Here is a 20,132-nt window from a genome sequence, read left to right as displayed (position 1 = left end):
CAGGCTCATTCTCTGTCTCTGTTTCTGTCTCAGTCTTTGTCTCTGTCTCTCCAAATCTACCTCATATAAGATGCATTGTACAAATTTTTATCATTTTTTAGAAAATTAATCATAATAAAATTGACTGTATGGCCCTATAGTTATATGACATTATATGGGGGTGGGCAGAAAGAAAAAGAATCTCAACAGAATCTATTCATATGTGTCATAATTTCCTTCAGGCCTTCAGGCTTATCCTATAGGGAACCCTTATAGTCTTATAGTCTCTCAGTCTTAAGGTCTAAAATTATTTAAAATAAAATCCTACACATAGCTGAAATAGCATGGTATTTATAATTTCAGAATAAACACATATTGTTAAAATATGAAACCCCAATTTGGAGGTGAACAAACACTGAAAATGCACCTGGAGAGAGAGAGAGAGAGAGAGAGAGAGAGAGAGAGAGAGAGAGAGAGAGAGAGAGAGAGAAAATATGCTTCAACCCCGCACAAAGGTCTATAGACAACAAAGAAAAATTTGGAGTGGGAGAAATAGTCTTCTGCAGGAAAGAACACAAATTTTGGTTATATGATACAAGTAGTCAACCCTGAAAACACAAATTCTTATAGCATTTTACAGATTGAACAGATAATGTTTAAATGGATACAGATTTTATATAAATACATGCACACATATTCATGTTATGGCTTTGATAAGGAAAGAAGACATGAATTTGAAAGAGAGCAAAGCTCTCTGTATACAGCTCTCTGGGTATAAGAAAGGTTAAAGTGAGGAAAGAGAAGGAAGTAATAGTGTAGCTATATTATAATCTCCCCAATTAAACTAAAGTATTTTGGGACAGTAAAATTTATACTTCTATCTACAATGAAAACTAGGACTACAGTACTCAGTAATTAACCCCACATTAACTGAAGAGTGTATAGTAGCCCACATCAAGAGTGTTACATTAAAAAATCCAAAGTGATTCTTCTGAGGCACTACCTCTAAATTCCCACTGCTTTCGGTTTTGCTGGGTCTTAAATTTTGACCGAGCTCTCTATATGCGAGAGATACATGTAACCCTTGAAAGGCCATCTTGCAGTCAATGGACTAGTTGATTTTAAATATTTATGAAGACAGAAATCCAAATAACTTGCTTGGAAATTGATAATATTATTTGTATGGAAGACTGTGGAAGGTTGTAACTTTGATGCAATTAGATATACTAAGCAGATATGTTGCACACAGTCTAGCAACTCATAAATATTCACAAAGGCTCTAACATATTTTTAGTAGATTGTATAAAACACTGCTAGACAGGTGACATAGGTAGGAAAGTAAATGGTAAAGAAACCATTTCAATTTAATTGTGAAACATCAATTAGTAGAGCATATTCCTACTATCTTCTCTGTGGGAGAAACTACAAAAAGAATTGTGGTCACTGAAACAAACCAACCAACCAAATGTCAAGCTGTACTCCAGAGCAATAGTGATAAAATCTGCATGGTATTGGTACAGAGACAGGCAGAAAGATGAGTGGAATAGAATTGAAGACCCAGAAATGAACCCACACACCTATGGTTACTTGATCTTTGACAAAGGAGCTAAAACTGTCCAGTGGAAAAAGGACAGCATTTTCAACTAATGGTGTTGGTTCAAATGGACCAGTATGTAGAAGAATGCAAATCAATCCTTCCTTATCTTTTTGTACAAAGCTCAATTCCAAGTGGATAAAGGACCTTCACGTAAAGCCAGATACACTGGAAGTAATAGAAGAGAAGTAGGGGAAGAGCCTCAAATACTTGGGCACAGGGAAAAGTTCCTGAACAGAACACAAATGGCTTATGCTCTCGATCAAGGATTGACAAATGAGACTTCATAAAATTGCAAAGCTTCCATAAGGCAAAGGACCCTAATATCCAGTATATACCAAGAACTCAAGAAATTAGACTCCAGACAACCAAATAATCATATTAAAACATTGGTACAGAGCTAAACAAAGAATTATCAACTGATGAAACTTGAATGGCTGAGAAGCACCTAAATAAATGTTCGACATCCTTAGTCATCAGTGAAGTGCGAATCAAAACATCCCTGAGAATCCACCTCATTCCAGTCAAAATGGCTAAGGTCAAAAACTCATGTAATAGTAGATGCTGGTGAGGATGTGGAGAAAGAGGTATCCATTGTTGGTAGGATTGCAATCTGGTACAATCACTCTGGAAATCAGTCTGGCATTTCCTCAGAAAATTAGACATAGCATTACCTGAGGATCCAGCTATACCACTCCTAGGCACATACCTAGAAGATGCTCCAACATATAATAAGGACATATGCTCCACTATGTTCATAGCAGCCTATTCATAATAGCCAGATGCTGGAAAGAACCCAGATATCCTTCAAGAGAGAAATGGATGTAGAAAATGTAGTACATTTACACAATGGAGTATTACTCAGCTATTAAAAACAATGAATTTGAGAAATTCTTAGGCAAATGGATGGAACTAGAAAAATATCATCCTGAGTGAGGTAATCCAATCATAAAAGAACACACATGGTATGTACTCACTGATATTTGGGTATTAGTCCAAAAGCTTGCAATACCCAAGGTACAACTAACAGACCACCTGAAGTTCACGAAAAAGTAACACCAATGTGTGAGTACTTCAGTCTTTCTTAGAAGGAGTAATAAAATACTATGGGAGCAAATATGTGTAGTGAAATCTATTATTTTCTAAAAGAAAAGTCACAGGGCAAGCACAAAGAGAATAAGCATATTCAAAAAACTCCCTTTATTTCTTAGCTTGAGACTTTTTCCTAACATAGAATTCTTTGAGTGTCAGAGAACTGACATAGACATCTTTAAATAAAGGGAAAACTTATCCTCAATAAAGACATTACCAGTTTTATTGTCATATTTTTCTAGCATTTCCATATGAGACCCTTTGGATTCTTATCTAAGTAACTTATTCTACAAAAAATAAAAGAACCAAGCATTCTGGCAACACTAGATATCCATGACACATTGATATACTTCTCAAGAGATCCGCACTGCACTATTAGCTTCAGGTACCTATGGAGACTGGAAAGTAAGTGAAGAATTAGATCACTTGATCCCTAGTTGGAAACTCTGTGCTCTGGTGGTCACATTGGTATGATTATGCATTCTAGCATGTATTATTGGAATTGATATGAAGAGTGGCCAGCATGAACTTCACACTGGTTTTCTAATTTATTGAATGAGACTTTGTACAATAGGCAAATATAAGAAAGTGGATGGCACTAGAAATGACTCTGTGTATATAATTAGGAAAAGCAATTTAGTCATGAAGAGGTATTACTTCTTTGTTCTAGCCTAGTGTCAAATTCCTCCCTGAAGCCTACTTCCTTGTCCTTACCCAATGTTATATTTCTGCCAATCAGCCCAATTCTTTGTCCTTGGCCCATGACAGATACTTGCCAAGCCACCCCAAAGACTCTCCACCTCTCCCTCTTTTATATTTCATGAACAAGACTGAGCCTATCTTAAGTTGTTCTGACAAAAATGCCTTCCTTACCCATCATGGAATATGCATTATCAAATGCAATGCACTTATGTCTTAGGTTGGTAAGGCTCTGTGCAGAATCTTACCTGTCCTTGGCTTGGCAGTCTATTAATTTAGTAACTTTGTCTGGGTATCTGTGGGAAAATAAGCTCAGCAGAGGAGTCCCAGTGTGTCTGTGGGAAAATAAGCCACAACAGAGGAGTCCTGGTGGGTTTCCATGCTGCAGGTCCCACATACTTGAGAAAGTCTAGAGTTCCAAAGGCTGGAGGCTTTAGTGGCAGCAGGCCCCAATGACAAGAGAAAGTCCTTGGTTCCAAAAGGGTTTATTGTCATGGCAGATGGTGGATGGATTTGGATGTATCCCCCTGAAACTCAGGGCATTCCTGAGTTAAATAGGGAGAGAGAAAGGGGGAGGGTCTGGGGAGGAATGCTTAATTTGCTCTGCCCTCTGGCCTTCATTAGTATGTAAATCCCTAGGGCCTGAGGCCTAAGGTCACACCCTTTACCTGTGCTCTTTGAGAGGGGCTGTAATGGCCTACATGACTGAACAATGTAGATCTATAGAGATGAGACTGCGCTTCAGGACTCTGGGTTCTGGGGACTTGGCCTAATGCCTGCCGTTTCTCACTTAGCGGCTCAGAGTTCTAGGCTCATGCCCAGCCATGAACCAAGATACCCTTACGCAGTCCCACAGGGGTCCATTTATGAAGGTTATCCTAATATAGCCTCCTAGCAAGGGGGATGCAGAGTCTGAACTCACCATTTCTTATGTCCCAGCAAGATGCTCAGTGGAGGGGATGGGTTACATTCCATGAAATTTTGAAAAAGGAGGTCCTATGGGAATTCTCAAAGAAGCCAGATTGATATTTTGACAAAGAGTTTCTTTTTTAAAAACTGACAAACATCCCCATTGTGGAGGAAAACATTCAAATAACTCATTGAAGATGGAGTAATTGAGCTGGTATCAACATAGAGACAACAATCCTATATTCTAGTTTCTTTCATTCTGGAGGGTATTCTTCAGGATGGAGAAAGAGAAATCAGGACAGCAACCGAGCCACAAAAGCTAAAGGTAAGACTCTATTCATTTAGACATGTTACATATGAAACTCAGGACTTAGATGAAAAAAGCTGACACAGAACTGAGAGTTCCTTTGCAGAAGACTAGTTTTCAAAGCATCAGAAGGTGTTATACAGATTTCAAAATAATTTGTAGTCCAACCAAGCTGTGACATCTAAAAGACCCAACAATGAGCCTGACAAAATATGTTTAGACTGAAAATAGTGGCACTTATATCTAGGGTTAACAAACAATTCTCTAATTGATTTATAACTTGATGAATAAGAAAGTATCAGTGGCTTAAATAAAAACACCTACCAGAATACCCATGCCTGCTGAAGTTGTGGATCTTGAAAGAAAGCTTACTAATGCTACATTTGCAGATCACAACCCTTTCTAACTGCATTCTAAATATCCTTATATCCAGAAATAACTGTAACTCTCATCTTTTATGAAAGAAGGCTCTTTATCCAGAAGATAGAGACTATGACAGAAATCCACAACTGCTTAAAACCTAGAGTACCAATGAATATGTAATGCCCACCTCCAGTCAATCAATATATTGACTAAACAACCTATGAGGGACCATTGTAGAATAAAAAATGGGAAGATTGTAAGGGCCATAGGGACAATATATTTTCTATATGTGATAAAATAGCTATACCTAAAATCTCAACAATTTGACTGCTTTCCCAAGCCTTGAAGAAAGACAAAAAAAGTATATATGGAAAATTCTCACAAAGTTTCATCTTTATATGGACAGAGCAGCAATCTGAGAGAGGAAGAATCAATCTTCAGGATTAAGCCCCATTATAGGCTATTTAATTCCAAGTAGTCAGTTCTAAACACTTATAGATATAAGAGGTACTAAATATACACAGTAGGTTGTAGGGAGGGTGAAGTGTGTGGCTGTGGTGTGTGTGTGTGTGTGTGTGTGTGTGTGTGTGTGTGTGTGTGTGTAAAAATAAAAGAAGATATCTGAACCTAAAAGGGAGTGAAAGCATGAGATTTGGTGTGAGACAAGAAAGAAAATGAAAATCGGTTACAACTTATATGTGAAAATCTCAAAACTTTTAACAAAGTTTTAAAAAGAAAAAAAATCAAACAAAAAAGCTAAAAATTGGCAGCTTTATTTGTGAACTTGTGTTTGACGTAACAAGGGAATGAGATGGCATCTAGAGCTCAGAATGTTCTGATCCTTTTCCACACACTTCAAAATAACTTTTAATTTTAAATATAAATTAACAAATTTTATTATAGGTGATTTATCACAATCAATAAAAATAAATTTGTCATCATGTATGACAAACTACCAGATAGTAGTCATTTATATATTTAAAATTTTCTATTTGATGAGTAGTTTAAGAATACGTCTGCCATTGTTAAGTCATCTATTTCTATTTCTCTGAGAATACTAAACTCTCTCTAAGTCATTCATATATATATATATATATACATATATATATATATACATACATATATACATACATATACATAGAGTGTGTGTGTGTATGTGTGTGTGTGTGTGTGTGTGTATCAAAGCCATAGGTGTAGATATAAAGAAGATTTTACTTTAACATATATTTCTGTTGTCCTTTGCTATCTTTATGATGTACATCAAAAGACAGTAAATGAAAGCAGTTATCACGTTGCTATACATCATGTATATATATTTCCCCCATACTTATTAAGGGTTTAGCTGATAATATGTTTTCTACCTTTAAGAAGTGATTCAGGTAAACAGCACAATAGTTATGCGTGTATAGGCTCAAGATATTTTTATTTATATACCTGGAGCTTTGCAGAGAAACTTGTATGTTCTTGGAATATCAGTTGTCAGTGTGATCAGGGCTTCTCCATCTCTCCAGTGTGGCGACGTCTCACAAAATTGATTTGAACTCTCAGCAATGGTTGCACAAGCTAAAACTCTGTTCTTTCAATACATTCACATCTTGTTGTTCTTCTGATTCCCTCCTGTCCTGTACTTCAAGCCCTAAAATCAGAATCACTCTCTTAGGTGGAATTCACTCAGATCGACCTATCCACCTTGCTCCTACACACTGGCTTATGGATGCATGCTGTCCACACTGGAAAATTAACAGCTCAAACATTGTAATGTCGTTTTTGCTATGCTCTGAGAACAGGTTCCAGAAGTTCGTGAGAAGCACTAGAATTCAATTAATTTTCTTCAGGGAAAGACTGAATTTCTTTTCAATTCTTCTTTCAAAATATGTCAGTCTTCTCATTTTCTGGTTTGCATTTGTCCTCAGAGTTTATCCAAGTTTTCCTGCTGGAAGGGTCACTTTCAAATCTACATAAATAGCATTTATTACTTCTATTGTTTCTGCCTCTTACTAATTATGTTTTTTAACTATGTCTTTAATTCTTTCTAATCCATTTTCCAAACAACATGTGAAAAGCATCATTTCAAATGCAAATTAAATGGAATTTGACTTCATAAAAACCTTCAAGAGTTCTTCCTGGTTTTTAAAAATGATGTCCTACATCTTTAGCAAGACTTATGTCACCTTGAGTAAAGTGGCCCCAGTTTCTCTGCCTTTCTGGCCAAACTAATTTCCTGCCTTTTACAAATCAACCCTTCAAGTAATCTCTTATTCACAAAATTAAATGTCTTTCATTTCCTGAGTGAGTCTATATTTCTTTAATGCCATGTTTTGCACAAAATGCTGTATTTTCACTGCTGTTTCAACTTCCGTTCATGATTCATTCTCTTTTCCAGTTTCTAGCCATTATTCAGAAATAATTCCATTTAACCAGCCTTATAAAGTGCCCTTAGGAGAAGATTATGTACCCTCAGTATAAGATACTGAACTTCATTATGCCCCTGCTTTACCACATAGAATTTTTAATGAGTTTCCTCCTATGCCATATGTTCTATATGCAATGAATTATTCTAACTGCATTTTTCACGATTGTGTGTATTTTGTGCTGAGTCATATATTTTATAACATTTCCTGTCATGCTAATGAATGAGTAGGTGCACGCTTATGAGAATCAGGGACTTTCTTAATGAAACCCATGTGTTCTGGCTTCTACCTTGCCTCTTAATTGTTAGCTATACCAATAGATCAATTGACAAGATTAAAGTCTATAATTTCAAATGCAGAGGAAGCAGTAATACAGAAGCCTGAATGTGTTAATACAGCTCCAGCAAGTCTATCTGGCTTTTATTTAGAAAGAATGGGATGTCTCCAATTCTGCTTAGGAATAAAGATAATAGACACTATATTGTACTTGTGTTCCTTTTTTGATACTTTAAATTTGTTGCTACTTTTGTATACTTACTTTATGAAGCATCCATAAGTACCTGATCATGTGAACAAGAGCATTTGATGTGGAGTGTAGAGAGACTGGTAGATTTTGCAGGGAAGCACGAGCATTATTCCCCAAAATAATGTGTGTATTTTTTTAAATGTTTTGTTAGCATTGAGTTGTTTCAAAACTCTGTCAGTTTATAATTTGTTTCTTCTGTAAGATTAATATCGTGGCATTGTTTATGTTTCTTGGAATTTCAGTGAAAATATACAAGCCAAGAAGATAATCATAGAAAATGCAGGCATGTCAATATCAGCAAATATGGATTTTGTAGGAAATACATTAAAAGGGAGAGGGAATTTTATCTTTCCATATGTATATGTTCTATGTTTGTGGATTCAAACAACAAAGGACTGAAAACATTAAATAATTTGGGTTCAGTAGTGATGGCGAGATTGCTCAATGTTTAAAAGAATTAGTGTTCTTTCAAGGGACCTGGGTTTGATTACTAGCATTAACATATTGGCTTACCACTGTCTGTAACTTCAATGACTGAAATCCTAATTCATTCTTATGGAGCTTTGTAGGCAAATACATAGCACACCCATGATACATACATATAATACATACACATACCCAGACAAAACACCTATATATAATAAATAATTTAAAAAATTTTATTAATCATTCAATTTATTTGCATCTCAAATGATATTCCACTTCCAAGTTACCCCCTCCACCAATGGCCCCATAAAATTCCACTTCCAGTTTACACCTATGCTACCCCCATCCCACATCTGCCCTCCCCCTTCCTTTTGCCTGTATGCGAGTAATCCCCCACCCACATAATAAATAATTTTAAGAATTAGAGATCAGAACTTTTGAGTGGTTGAGAGGATAAAGGCTCTTACTTTCAAGCTTGGTGACTTGAGTGCTATGCCTGGACTGCACATAAAAGTTGAAGAAGAGAATAAGTATATTCAAAAATGGCTCTATGACTTCCACATGTGTGCTATGGCATGCACACAGAAATATTATATAAACACAATAATAATTAAGGTAATAAGGAACACTTCACATTCACAAAGTTATGTATGTAGCTGACATACAAATCCTGCGCCATTTTACACAAAATATGTGAAACATTGCAGATTTTGTTACTCTTTACTTCCCCACAGAATGTGAAGTTGAATATGCAGACATAATTCATAAGGTTAAGGCTGCCAAGTTTCCTGTGTATTTTCAGAAATGCTTGTATCTTCATAAGTGAATAGTCATGTTGCAGCAATGCACAATCAATATATGAATGATCCTTATATGCAACTGAAAATCTTTAGACTGAGGTTCTTGTGAGGATGGAAAGATGTCTGTCAACCCAAGGCAGGAGTAAAAGAGCAGCCAAGTCCACTGATTTCTAAATATGACTGTCAGTTAAAGGTGGGTAAATGAATTCAATGGAGCTGGACTATAAGATAACTCTGGACTACGTATGCCCAGGGACTCTACTTAATCTCAACGAAGGGTTGATTAATTTGCTCCTAGTGCTAGGTAGTAAAGCATTCTCACCATTATATTTAGATACATCAAAGATCCATTTAAGACATTAACAGGCTGCTATTGTAAAACTTAAATAATTTAGAGTTAAGAGATTTTTGTGAAAAAAAATCGCATGGTACATAATAGGACTTAATTTTTTTTTTTTAGTAATACTTCCTCAAAATTTAAGTGTCTAAGAAGAAAGCATATTTTTAATAATTTATTTATTTTGATTTTATGTGTACCTGCTGTGACAGGTACAGACAGTTGTAAGCTTCCAGGTGGATGCTTGGAATTGTACCTGCATACCTTGAGCCATCTCTCCAGCCCAAGAAGTAATTTCTTATCAAATAATATATAACATTTTTATAGTTTTTATGTGTGTTATAATTTAATGTTATTTTAATATTTAACATTGTAGACTGAGTTTCATTGACTATCAAGATGTATAAGCCCCTTATTTAAGTCATCCAATCTTGTATCTAGTTTTTTAAATAATATTCATACATTATAATTTGGAAATACGTTCTGTAAAATGTGTTTGTTAAGAAAATATTGGGTTTCATTTTTAACTCATATATTTTCAATTCTGAATCACTATCATTGACTTGCTAAACTATTTATTTCAAGTATATTTTTTTCAGCATCAATCAATTAATTGTCTAGTGTTCTCTTTCCTTTATGCCTCTTTCATTTTCTCCTTGTTCCTCCTCTTCTTCCCTTTCCACTTTTTCAGGTTTTATAAAATACATAGAGAAATGAAGCTAGCAAATACAATATATTTAATTTGATTACATTTTCTTTTTGACCTGTGATAATGTGTGTGCATGTGTATGTATGCCTGTATATATGATGCATCGATTCTTTCAGTATACAGTATACAGCCATGTTCTTTTTTTAAAATAATTTATTTTTTCTCAAATCATAATTCATTCACACAGGGGTTATAAACACAGAAAGTCAGGATGTGGGGAAGGGAATGACTCTGAGGTGTGGGTGATCAGGGGGAATACAGATATCTTTCAGAACCGGGTATTGGCTGGGTGAAGGTTCAGGGGACAATTCACTATGACTCTGCCTATGACTCGCTTGTCCTTATCTAAGTTGGTATTGTCTGCCAAGGCTACCTATATACAAGGTCTATGACTACTCAGGCTTGTAAATTTCCACAAAAGCTGCCTGTCTACATTAGCTTATAGCCATCTGTATCAGTATTTTTCCACTGAGACCCAAGACTTGGTGTTAGTATACATGTATGACAGGCCTACTGCTGATTTTAGGTCTATGGCTGATTTTAGGCCTTCAGTGTGTAAGCAGGGCTGCCCCTGACATCTCCTCCTTTCTCTAAGTATAGAAGGGCTGTGACAGCCTATATTCTTTAGGAATAAAGTAACAAGAGAGTAAATATTTCTCTTTTCCTTTTTTTACATTCACAAAAATTATATTCACTAAAATTCTTTCAGTAGGTGTGCATATATTTCCTTTCTGAAAACTATATTTTATACAAACTTTTAAAAAGATATTAATTTCATGCAAACAAAAGAAGTGAGTACTTGGTACTAAAGGTTTGTAATCTTTAATATCATGTTTTTAAACTGTTAATTAAAAATCTCTACCTATCACTAACAATTCCAGTTTTCAACGTTATTTGTTGAACAAATTCAAAACTCTTAACTATGATCTCTACATTTATTTATCTAGAGCTTTCATTTACATTTCCACATACCCCCAAATGCTTTCCTGACTTCCTTCTTTCTACCTATCTTTTTTTACCTTCATTCTGAGAGGTAAGGTGAAAGTAAAAATCACAGGTTCCACTCTAATTTCTGAAAACTGTGTATTCAGGCAACGGAATTTGATAAAAGGTCAGAGGTATTCTGTAATTGACCACTCCTAGGAGAACTAGTTCAAAATTACTTCTTTCACGTTCTGAAAAGATGAAGAAACACACTGGAGGAATAGGTATTGAACCAAAGAAACTTTGCTAAATGACCTGTCAATCTGAGAAGCTCACTTTTTCATAAACTTTTTGGCCCCTTAAACATACTGTTCTTAGAAACTGCTTGTCCGTTAAAAATAGAAAAGCTAAAACCTCAAAAGAAATAAAAGTGCTATGACAAAGGGCCACTGTGGAGGGTGTGTCATCTTTAAAAATAAGAACTACCAAATAACTGAATTATTTGAATTATTATTTTCTTTGAAAGATGAGAACTTAAAAAAAACAAATTTTCAACTCTTTTTTTTTTTGTTTAGAATAACTTCCTAAGTTTTTGTCTCTTCTAACTTTGGTAAAGTGTATTTCATTCAGGGCTGATGCAAAATTTATATTTGATAAAAAGTAAGACTCCTACCTCAAGACTATTGCTCCCAAAAAACCAACATTCATGGTTGGCATTATTGCGCTTTTTGATTAAAATTTCTTAGTAAAAGGAACAACTTGATATCTTCCTTACTCAGAAATAAAGTCAAGTGTCAATACCTTCTTACATGATTTTTGGTTCTCTGGTCTCTGGAGACAAATTTCAGAAACAAAACACACTACTTATTTATCTGAAGTATAATAAGAAACACTACTCGTCACATGATGATAATCTTGCTACATGTAAGAAATTTATCAATCCTGATATTTCAGTAGTTTGCTTTACCTCCTCTTATTTTTTAACTTTTGTCTAAACTAGAATTTAATATAGATAGAAAGATAGATAACCAGACAGCCAGATAAATGATAGTTAGATAGACAGACAGACAGATAGGCAGACAGACAGACAGACGGATAAATATATAGATAGATAAAAACATATAGAAGATACTGAGTCATTATTGAATTAGCATTGCTAACTCAATATAGGTGAAGAAATCTGGTAGGGACAACTAGGAAGAGGGACAAGATTTAGAATGTAAATAAATTAAATAATTTACTAAAAGTTATATAAGTAAATTTAATTATGTATAAAATACATGAAAAAAGTAAGCTAAAATAATTTCTTAAAAAACAGATCTTGGAATCACTGTACTATTCTGTACTCTTCTCACTCTTCTGCCCTATTTATTCTCAATAAACAGATTTTTCTCACTTTATTTTCTTAAATCTCCAGCTGGGCTTGTTCAAAATGTGTGTTTGCAAATCAATGCATCAAGAGAGATGGAAATGCTTGAGATCTTACCTTGATGGCTTGTAACTGCACTTTCTTGGAGAGGTGAAACATTTTCCTGTCTCCCCACCACCACCTCCTTTCTCTCTATCTTCCTTTCTTTCAATGAGAGATAGAATCACACCAGGATTCATTAAAAAGAATTTAGAGACCAGAGAAAGTGTTCTTAAGGAGTAAAGGACTAGACATAGAGTGCTCTGTGTATCACGTAATGGTCTGACTTAATTCTTGTTTATTGAAAGTAAAAGTAAAAGAAAAGCTGAATATGAATGCTGCCATTTAACAATCAGAATAATGTCTATTTGAGAAGTAAAGATTGCATCATGATTTCTTTATGTAGTATATTTACATATGAAAGTATGAACACATGTTACAAGAAGCTCACATTTCTGATTGAAAAAAAGAAAGTGCTAATCAGGTAAGCTTTTAGAAATTGGGACTGATTTATTTGTGAATGTTAAAAAAAATCTTTTTTTTTGAACTTCTATTACTCATAGAGTTTCCAACAAGGATGGTTATCAACAGCTTTAGAATTCTACCAATATCGTATCAACTATGGAAGGTAACTGAGTTTCTTGGCCGGGCCATTTCAAGCTCATTATTTCTGTCCATGTAAATAAACAATTTCTCTAAAGTATTGTATGTACCATTAAAATGTAAGATAAAAAATTGATGTTGAATATATAATTGGTGCTTTATTGTATTATAATAATGCCCTGGGCTCAAAGACCTTTTATCAGTTATTTGATATATAAAATAATCCTTCTGTAAATGAGCCAGGAATTGAATAGCAAACGATTTAAATATTTTGTTTGAGTCACTCTTATAACTGACTACAGGTATGGTATGTGTTATAAAGTATTTGTTAATTTATATGGCCAAAATTGTAATTATTTAGCCTGTGCCCCTATTTTCACTTCTTTTATTGGTTTTGAAATCTATCCAAATTATCATATGCTTTAGAATGTGTCACAATCAATAACAGCTGATACCGCAGAGGTGTAGCAGAAGCAGATTTGCTTTATGAAGCAAATTCAGATTTAATATCAAACTCATTAAGCATTTCAGAAGCACATTGTGATAACAAAGTAGATGTGGAAAATTGCCAAGTTTTACTGTCTGGAAAAATTAAGGAATGTGAATGTTTGATGTAAATCCCTGTGGCCTTTAGTGATAAAACATTTTGCATAAAATTAAGTTGGGCTAGTGGTAGGAGAAATAACACTACTCTTCCAAGGGCAGGTAAATAGACAAAAGTGTACAGCTTGTTCTCACAACAGCATAATAGAAATTCTGAAGACTGTTAACTATTTTCTGGCCAAGATAAATCAGGTTGAAGATTAATATTAGAGATTTGGAAAATATTGCTAATTAAAGATTTCACTTGTAAAATTTTATTTTTGCTCTGCATGTCTAAGTAATACTCCCAATCAGAGAAAAGGGAAAATGCCTTATGACTTCTTTTCTATTCCATGTAGAGTTAGAGATACATAGGTTGTATCTATCTTGGCAGGAAAAGTAGTTCTGAGATCCATGCTCTATTCTGATAAAATCAATTATTATTAATACCAACACAAACAGTGAATTTATCCAGCAGCTAGATTTCATTACTCTTGCTAGTCCTCAATGATGACAGCTGGGAACACTTATTTAATATTATTCTACATCTCTCCTTCAGTTATCTCTTTCCATGTTGTCTTCTCAAACACTCTCCTCCTGACTCATCTATTCATCTTCTTGCCATATCTGAACACTTCTTCTCCTCACCCTGGCTGGCAGAAGGTTCTACACTATTTTCTCTTCTGCACAACCATTGGCAAAACAGAGAATAAGTGGTAACAATTTTTTACACAAACTTGAGATAGGATATATATAGGATTCTTGTTGTAAACATTACAAAGTATTGTCTGGATTGAAACAAGATATGAGGGCAGAGAAATCAGCATTTGAGTAACACACATGTAAACTTCACACAGCATTCAAAGAAACTTATTCCTATAAAACCTAACTCACAAGGCATCAGGATTAAACCATTGCTATTATAAGTTGTGACTTAAAGCTACTGAAGACAACTGTTCTTTTATGTAGTTTTCTAATTTATATGGGGACTAACCTGAAAAGTCTCAAAATTGAAAACCGGCAATGGACAGTATTCTGCATAAACAATTTGAGTGCTCACTAGCCAAGTTTTTTTGTTTGTTTGTTTTGTTTCATTTTATTATTTTCTTGAAAGTCTGATTCTAGCTCAGAAGACCCATTTTTATTTTTTTAATGTTTTTAATTTATTATTAAATCAAATCGTAATTTTTACTTATTCACACAGGGGATATACACACAAAAAGGCAGGACGTGGGGAAGGAAATGACATTGGAGCGTGGGTGTTCAGGGGAGGTACAGATATCTTTCAGAACATGGTATCGACTATGTGAAGCTTCAGGGGACAGGTCACTATGACTCTGCCTATGATTCACTTATCCTTATCTGAGTTGGTATTATCCACCAAGGCTACCTATTTACAAGGTCTATGACTACTCAGGCTTGTAAATTTCCACAAAAGCTGCCTGTTTATAATAGCTTATAGCCCTCTGTTTCATTGTTTTTCCGCAGAGACCCAAGACTTGGTGTTAGTATACTTGTATAACAGGCCTATTGCTGATTTTAGGCCTATGGCTGATTTTAGGCCTTCAATGTATAAGCAGGGATGCCCCTGGCGTCTCCTCCCTTCTCTAAGTATAGAAGGGCTGTGACGATTCTAATCTTGCAAATGCGGGGATAGAGGCCTGACTTCCAGTAATTGAAGAGGACTTTGTAATGATTCCAGTCAGGCATGAGGGCCACACCCATCCTGAAGTCTTTTTCCTGGAGAGGGGATACTTTGACATCAACCCCTATGCAGTCAGGCTTGTCCCTCAGGGAACCCAGAGAGATATTTTTAACTTTTATTTATATTTCCTTGCAGTGCTTAGCCTCGCAGCCTAAGCAAGAATTCAGGGGGTTCTGGGTGGCCCCTCTCTGCTTGGTCTAGGGGCAGAAGTCCCCTCTTTTAGGTTGGGTGGAGATGGGTTTTGAGAAGACCCTGGATAGAGTAACAACCTCATCTTGAGTCTCATGGTCCTCCATAGGTAACTTTTGATGATGTATCTGAATAGGTTTTGCTACCAAATTATCTACCTGTTGTTTCACAAAGTTAGTCAGCTTATTTAAGGCCCAGGGACCAAAAGAAATAAGTAAAAATAACTCAATTAATGGTCCCAAGATGTAAGTACGGTTGACAACCATGAAGAGGTTGAAAACCAATTCTTGTACCAGCTCTCATCTTTCTCTTTCTCTGTCTTTTCTCAGGGTCTACAACGGTTTCAGCCAACTTCTGAATGACCTATCTCCTAGCTCATTTTGTTCTGTCTTTTTGTCCCTTCCCATAGTTCTCCTTTACCAAACAACCTATCCAGCTTCATTTAATTCTCTTATTCTAGTTCCCCTTTGCCTCTTTAGACCATTATACTTCATCAACTCCCACCCCAGAACGATTGCCCCTCCTTCCTACATTCTCTTATGAGCTACCTAACCTCTATGTTTATTCATGCTAAAACACACTTCTACACCTTAAAATCGAATATTCATATATAAGAGAAAATCCGCAATATTTGATTTTGTGAGTCTGTGTTACTTCAGTAAAGATGATTGTTTCTCGGTTCATCCATTTACCAGCAAATTTACTTTTTAATTTGGATTTAACATTTAATATGGTATAGGCTAATTATGTGAGCGGGATATAAAAAGAATAAGTAAAAACCAAAATTTAATAAAAAAGTCAAAAATTAAAAAAAAAAACTCCCAAGTAGAAAAATAAATAAAGCTAAAACTGAAAATTAAAAGAGGTCAACTAAAATAAAGAAAATCAATAAAACAACGAGGAGAAATAAGAGATAGTGAACACATTGAGACTCTATGTAGATTCTTTTATTGTGTTATTTGGTTTTACTTTGTTGTTGATTATTTTTGTACAATTTGGTTTTATCCTATTTTGCTCTCCCTTATCAATGGTCGTTTTCAATGGGCAATTAACAAGTAGGCTGTGCCTTATAGAGCAGAAACTACAATGAAGAGAGTCAGAAGAATAACCCCTGGAATTTGCCTCAATGACATCTGGGCATGAGGCAAAAGTCTGTCCTCCTCTCAGTTTCCATAATATTTTCACATCAATGGCTATAGTTTTATAACTTCTATAAAAGTTGAGAATAACTTTATTGCAAATTACATCATTTATACCTCTCTTGCTCTCTGAAGTCACTTAATGGCAAAAAAAATAAAAAATCCTTTCATCTCTGTCTTATGTGGCATTTCTTGAAAATTTACTTTTAGAGACTGTCACTATCCACATTTTACATTGAATTGTAAGTCCTATCTAGAAGAAATTTATTTATATTTGATACCAGCTATATCTACTTGAAAGTATTTTCCCAAGCATTAGGAAGCAATGTCCTTATACAAATCTTGAGATTACATGGTCAGTTATCCCAAGATATTTTATATTTTTGAGGCTCTTGTGAAAGATAGTTTTCTTCTTATTTTAAAAATCTGTCTGTGTAGCTGCTCCAAAACATTGAATGCTGGATAAGTTGACTGGTGTGTTTGTTCCTTGTCCATCCACTGGTCCTCACAAGCTGAGGGAATGCCTGCCTCTGATCATTTTCCTAAGGAATAGACTTAAGTATGCTCTGACTGGAGATGAAGTAAAAAAGATTTGCATGCAGCAATTCATTAAGATTGGTGGGAAAGTCAGGACCGATATAACCTACTCTGCTGGGTTTATGGATGTCATCAGCATTGACAAGACTGGGGAGAACTTCTGTCTGATCTATGACACCAAGGGTTGCTTTGCTATTCATCGTATTACACCTGAGGAGGCCAAGTACAAGTCGTGCAAAGTGTGAAAGATCTTTGTGGGCACAAAAGGAATCCCACATCTGGTGACCCATGATGCTCGTACTATTCGATACCCTGATCCCCTCATCAAGGTGGATGACACCATTCAGATTGATTTGGAGACAGGCAAAATAACTGACTTCATCAAGTTCAACACTGGGAACCTGTGTATGGTGACTGGAGGTGCTAACTTGGGAAGAATTGGTGTAATCACCAACAGAAAGAGACATCCTGGCTCTTTTGATGTGGTTCATGTGAAAGATGTCAACGGCAACAGCTTTGCCACTCGGCTTTCCAACATTTTTGTTATTAGCAAGGGCAACAAACCATGGATCTCTCTTCCCCGAGGAAAAGGAATCCGCCTCACCATTGCTGAAGAGAGAGACAAGAGGCTAGCGGCCAAACAGAGCAGTGGGTGAAATGGTCTCCGGGAGACATGCTGGAAGAAGTATTTGTCCCCTTTCTGCTACAAGCCTTTCTAGGCAACATGGTAGATTAAACAGCGTGGTGAAACTAAAAAAAAAAAAAAAAAAAAAAAAAAAAAAAAAAAAAAAAAAAAAAATCTGTCTGTCTGTACATAGGAAGATTAGTGATTTTTGTGAATTAATTTCATATTCTGCTAACCACAAAGGTTTGGTATAGAGTAGATGAGTTCCCGAGGAAGGGAGCTAGAATATATAATCATAGAGAGACAAGGCCCAGAATGAACCAGGAGGAATGAATGGAGAAGGGAAAGAAAGGTGGGGGTGAGGAGCTAATATGTGAGGTGGCAACAAATTCCAAAGGCACACAACAAGCAGTGGAAATGTGTGCAGGAAAAGAGTCTAACTTCTTCCGTTCTGGATAAGAAGGCATAAATGATTATTATATTTTAAAATAGCTCTGAGTAAGGACAATTTATACTGTTTCCAAATATACACTTTTTAACATTATGGATTTAATTTTTAACTTTAATTCATTATTTGTTTAACAAATAAATTATTTAATTAAATAAATAGTCTATAAAATATTTATAAATGTATATAATGTCTTTGGATCTAATCCACTTCCCACTCATTCCCCTCAAATGCCTCTGTGTCTCCTCTCTATTTATGTAGTTTCTAACTTATTGTATTCTCTGTAGAAATTGTAACTTTGAAAATGTGAATATCATTATAATTTATCTCATATTGTTATTGTATATTTCAAAATATATATTTTCACTTTATTTTCTCTGTTTTCTGGCTTTATTTAAATATAAGAGGGATATCTATCTTTTTTCTAAATTAATTTCTTAAATAGTAAAATATTGAAAAGTACAGGAGGATTTCATAAAGTTGTTACTGTATAGAACACAAACTGCAGAATGATCATTTTAAATACGTGATTATCTTGGTTTTAAAATTTGGAGATACCTTACACATTACAATGCCATTTCTCTCCTTGAATATTGTCCATCACAGTAACATAGTATGTGAGTTTTAGTATTAGAGATCAAGCCAAGAGCTTCAGTCACTGTGAATGTGTATTAAATAGCTTAAAATATAATTAAAAACTGAAAAGATGATTAGAATTTACGTGTTTTGTTTCTCCTTATTGTAATATGTGTATGTACTGTATAGATGGCTGGAAAGAAAGAATACTGGCTGTGAGAATCAAGGCATGGCATCATCAATCCAACACTCCCCAATTTCAGTGAGTGCTCTCATCAGACTGCAGGAGACAGATGTCTGGATGCTGGTCAAGAGTGTTACATTTCCTGAGAACAGAAATATGCAGCAGAGATATCCATGTGTATATTTGCATTCTATGTTTTCAGTAAAACATTGTAATTTTGTCACTATAGGGAAAAATTATTATTTTTAAAATATATGCTATCAGAGTGATACTTTCTTTTGCATAAAAATATGTGTTCCAACATTTCTCTGTGTTTTCTCTACAGTAACATTAAACAAGTCGGATTGTTATTGAGATATTCTCATTTCATCATTATATCTCAAAATGTTTCTTTTAAAATTCAAAATTAGAACGATTTCAGTTTGTATATCCTGCAATACTAATGTGAGGCTAATTTTAAGACAAGAAACAATGGTATTCTGAATATTGGAAACTATCAGTTAAAAACTTCTAGACAGACATCTTAGGGAAAAATGTATAGGCATGTTAGATATCATAGAACACAAATACACATATACACACAAAACAACAACAACAAAACCAAATATTTCTATTTGAATCACACATCTTCCAAAATCCATCTGAGAAAACCTAAACCATAATTAGTTTGTACAAGAGCTTATAAACTTGGCAATTGTCGTATCTTAGATGAAGAGAGAGCTCTCTAGTATAGGCAAATACTGCTTGCCCTTCCTTTATGTGAGCAAAAGAGAAAATATGCTCTGTGAGAAATTGGATCTCAACCTGTTTCTGGAGTGGGGTACAACTTGATTTCAAAATTCTTTTCACCAAAAGTATGATGAATACATTTATCTTATTATGTTATAGGCTTAATATAGATGAGTTACACTAACCTGTATGAACTGAGATATATTCTACTAAAAAAAGAACAAAAGGAAGCATGTTAAAATTCATCTTATAATTTTATATATGTCCTAGTAAACACCATGAATACTAATCTTTGACTGTTGTATAACAAATTGAAAATTGTTATCACAGA

At 34.8% G+C, this 20,132-nt stretch overlaps 1 pseudogene; it reads left to right on the top strand.

Moving 5' to 3' along the window:
* The first annotated feature begins 17,148 nt into the window (after positions 1–17,148).
* On the top strand, positions 17,149–17,896 carry LOC114624961 (annotated as a pseudogene).
* The last annotated feature ends 2,236 nt before the right edge of the window (positions 17,897–20,132 follow it).

Source organism: Grammomys surdaster, unplaced genomic scaffold (genome assembly GCF_004785775.1).
Source record: "Grammomys surdaster isolate TR1022 unplaced genomic scaffold, NIH_TR_1.0 65, whole genome shotgun sequence".
Taxonomy (NCBI): Eukaryota; Metazoa; Chordata; class Mammalia; order Rodentia; family Muridae; genus Grammomys; species Grammomys surdaster.
Note: the sequence above shows the minus strand (reverse complement) of the source record. Positions and strands in the feature narration are given on the sequence as shown.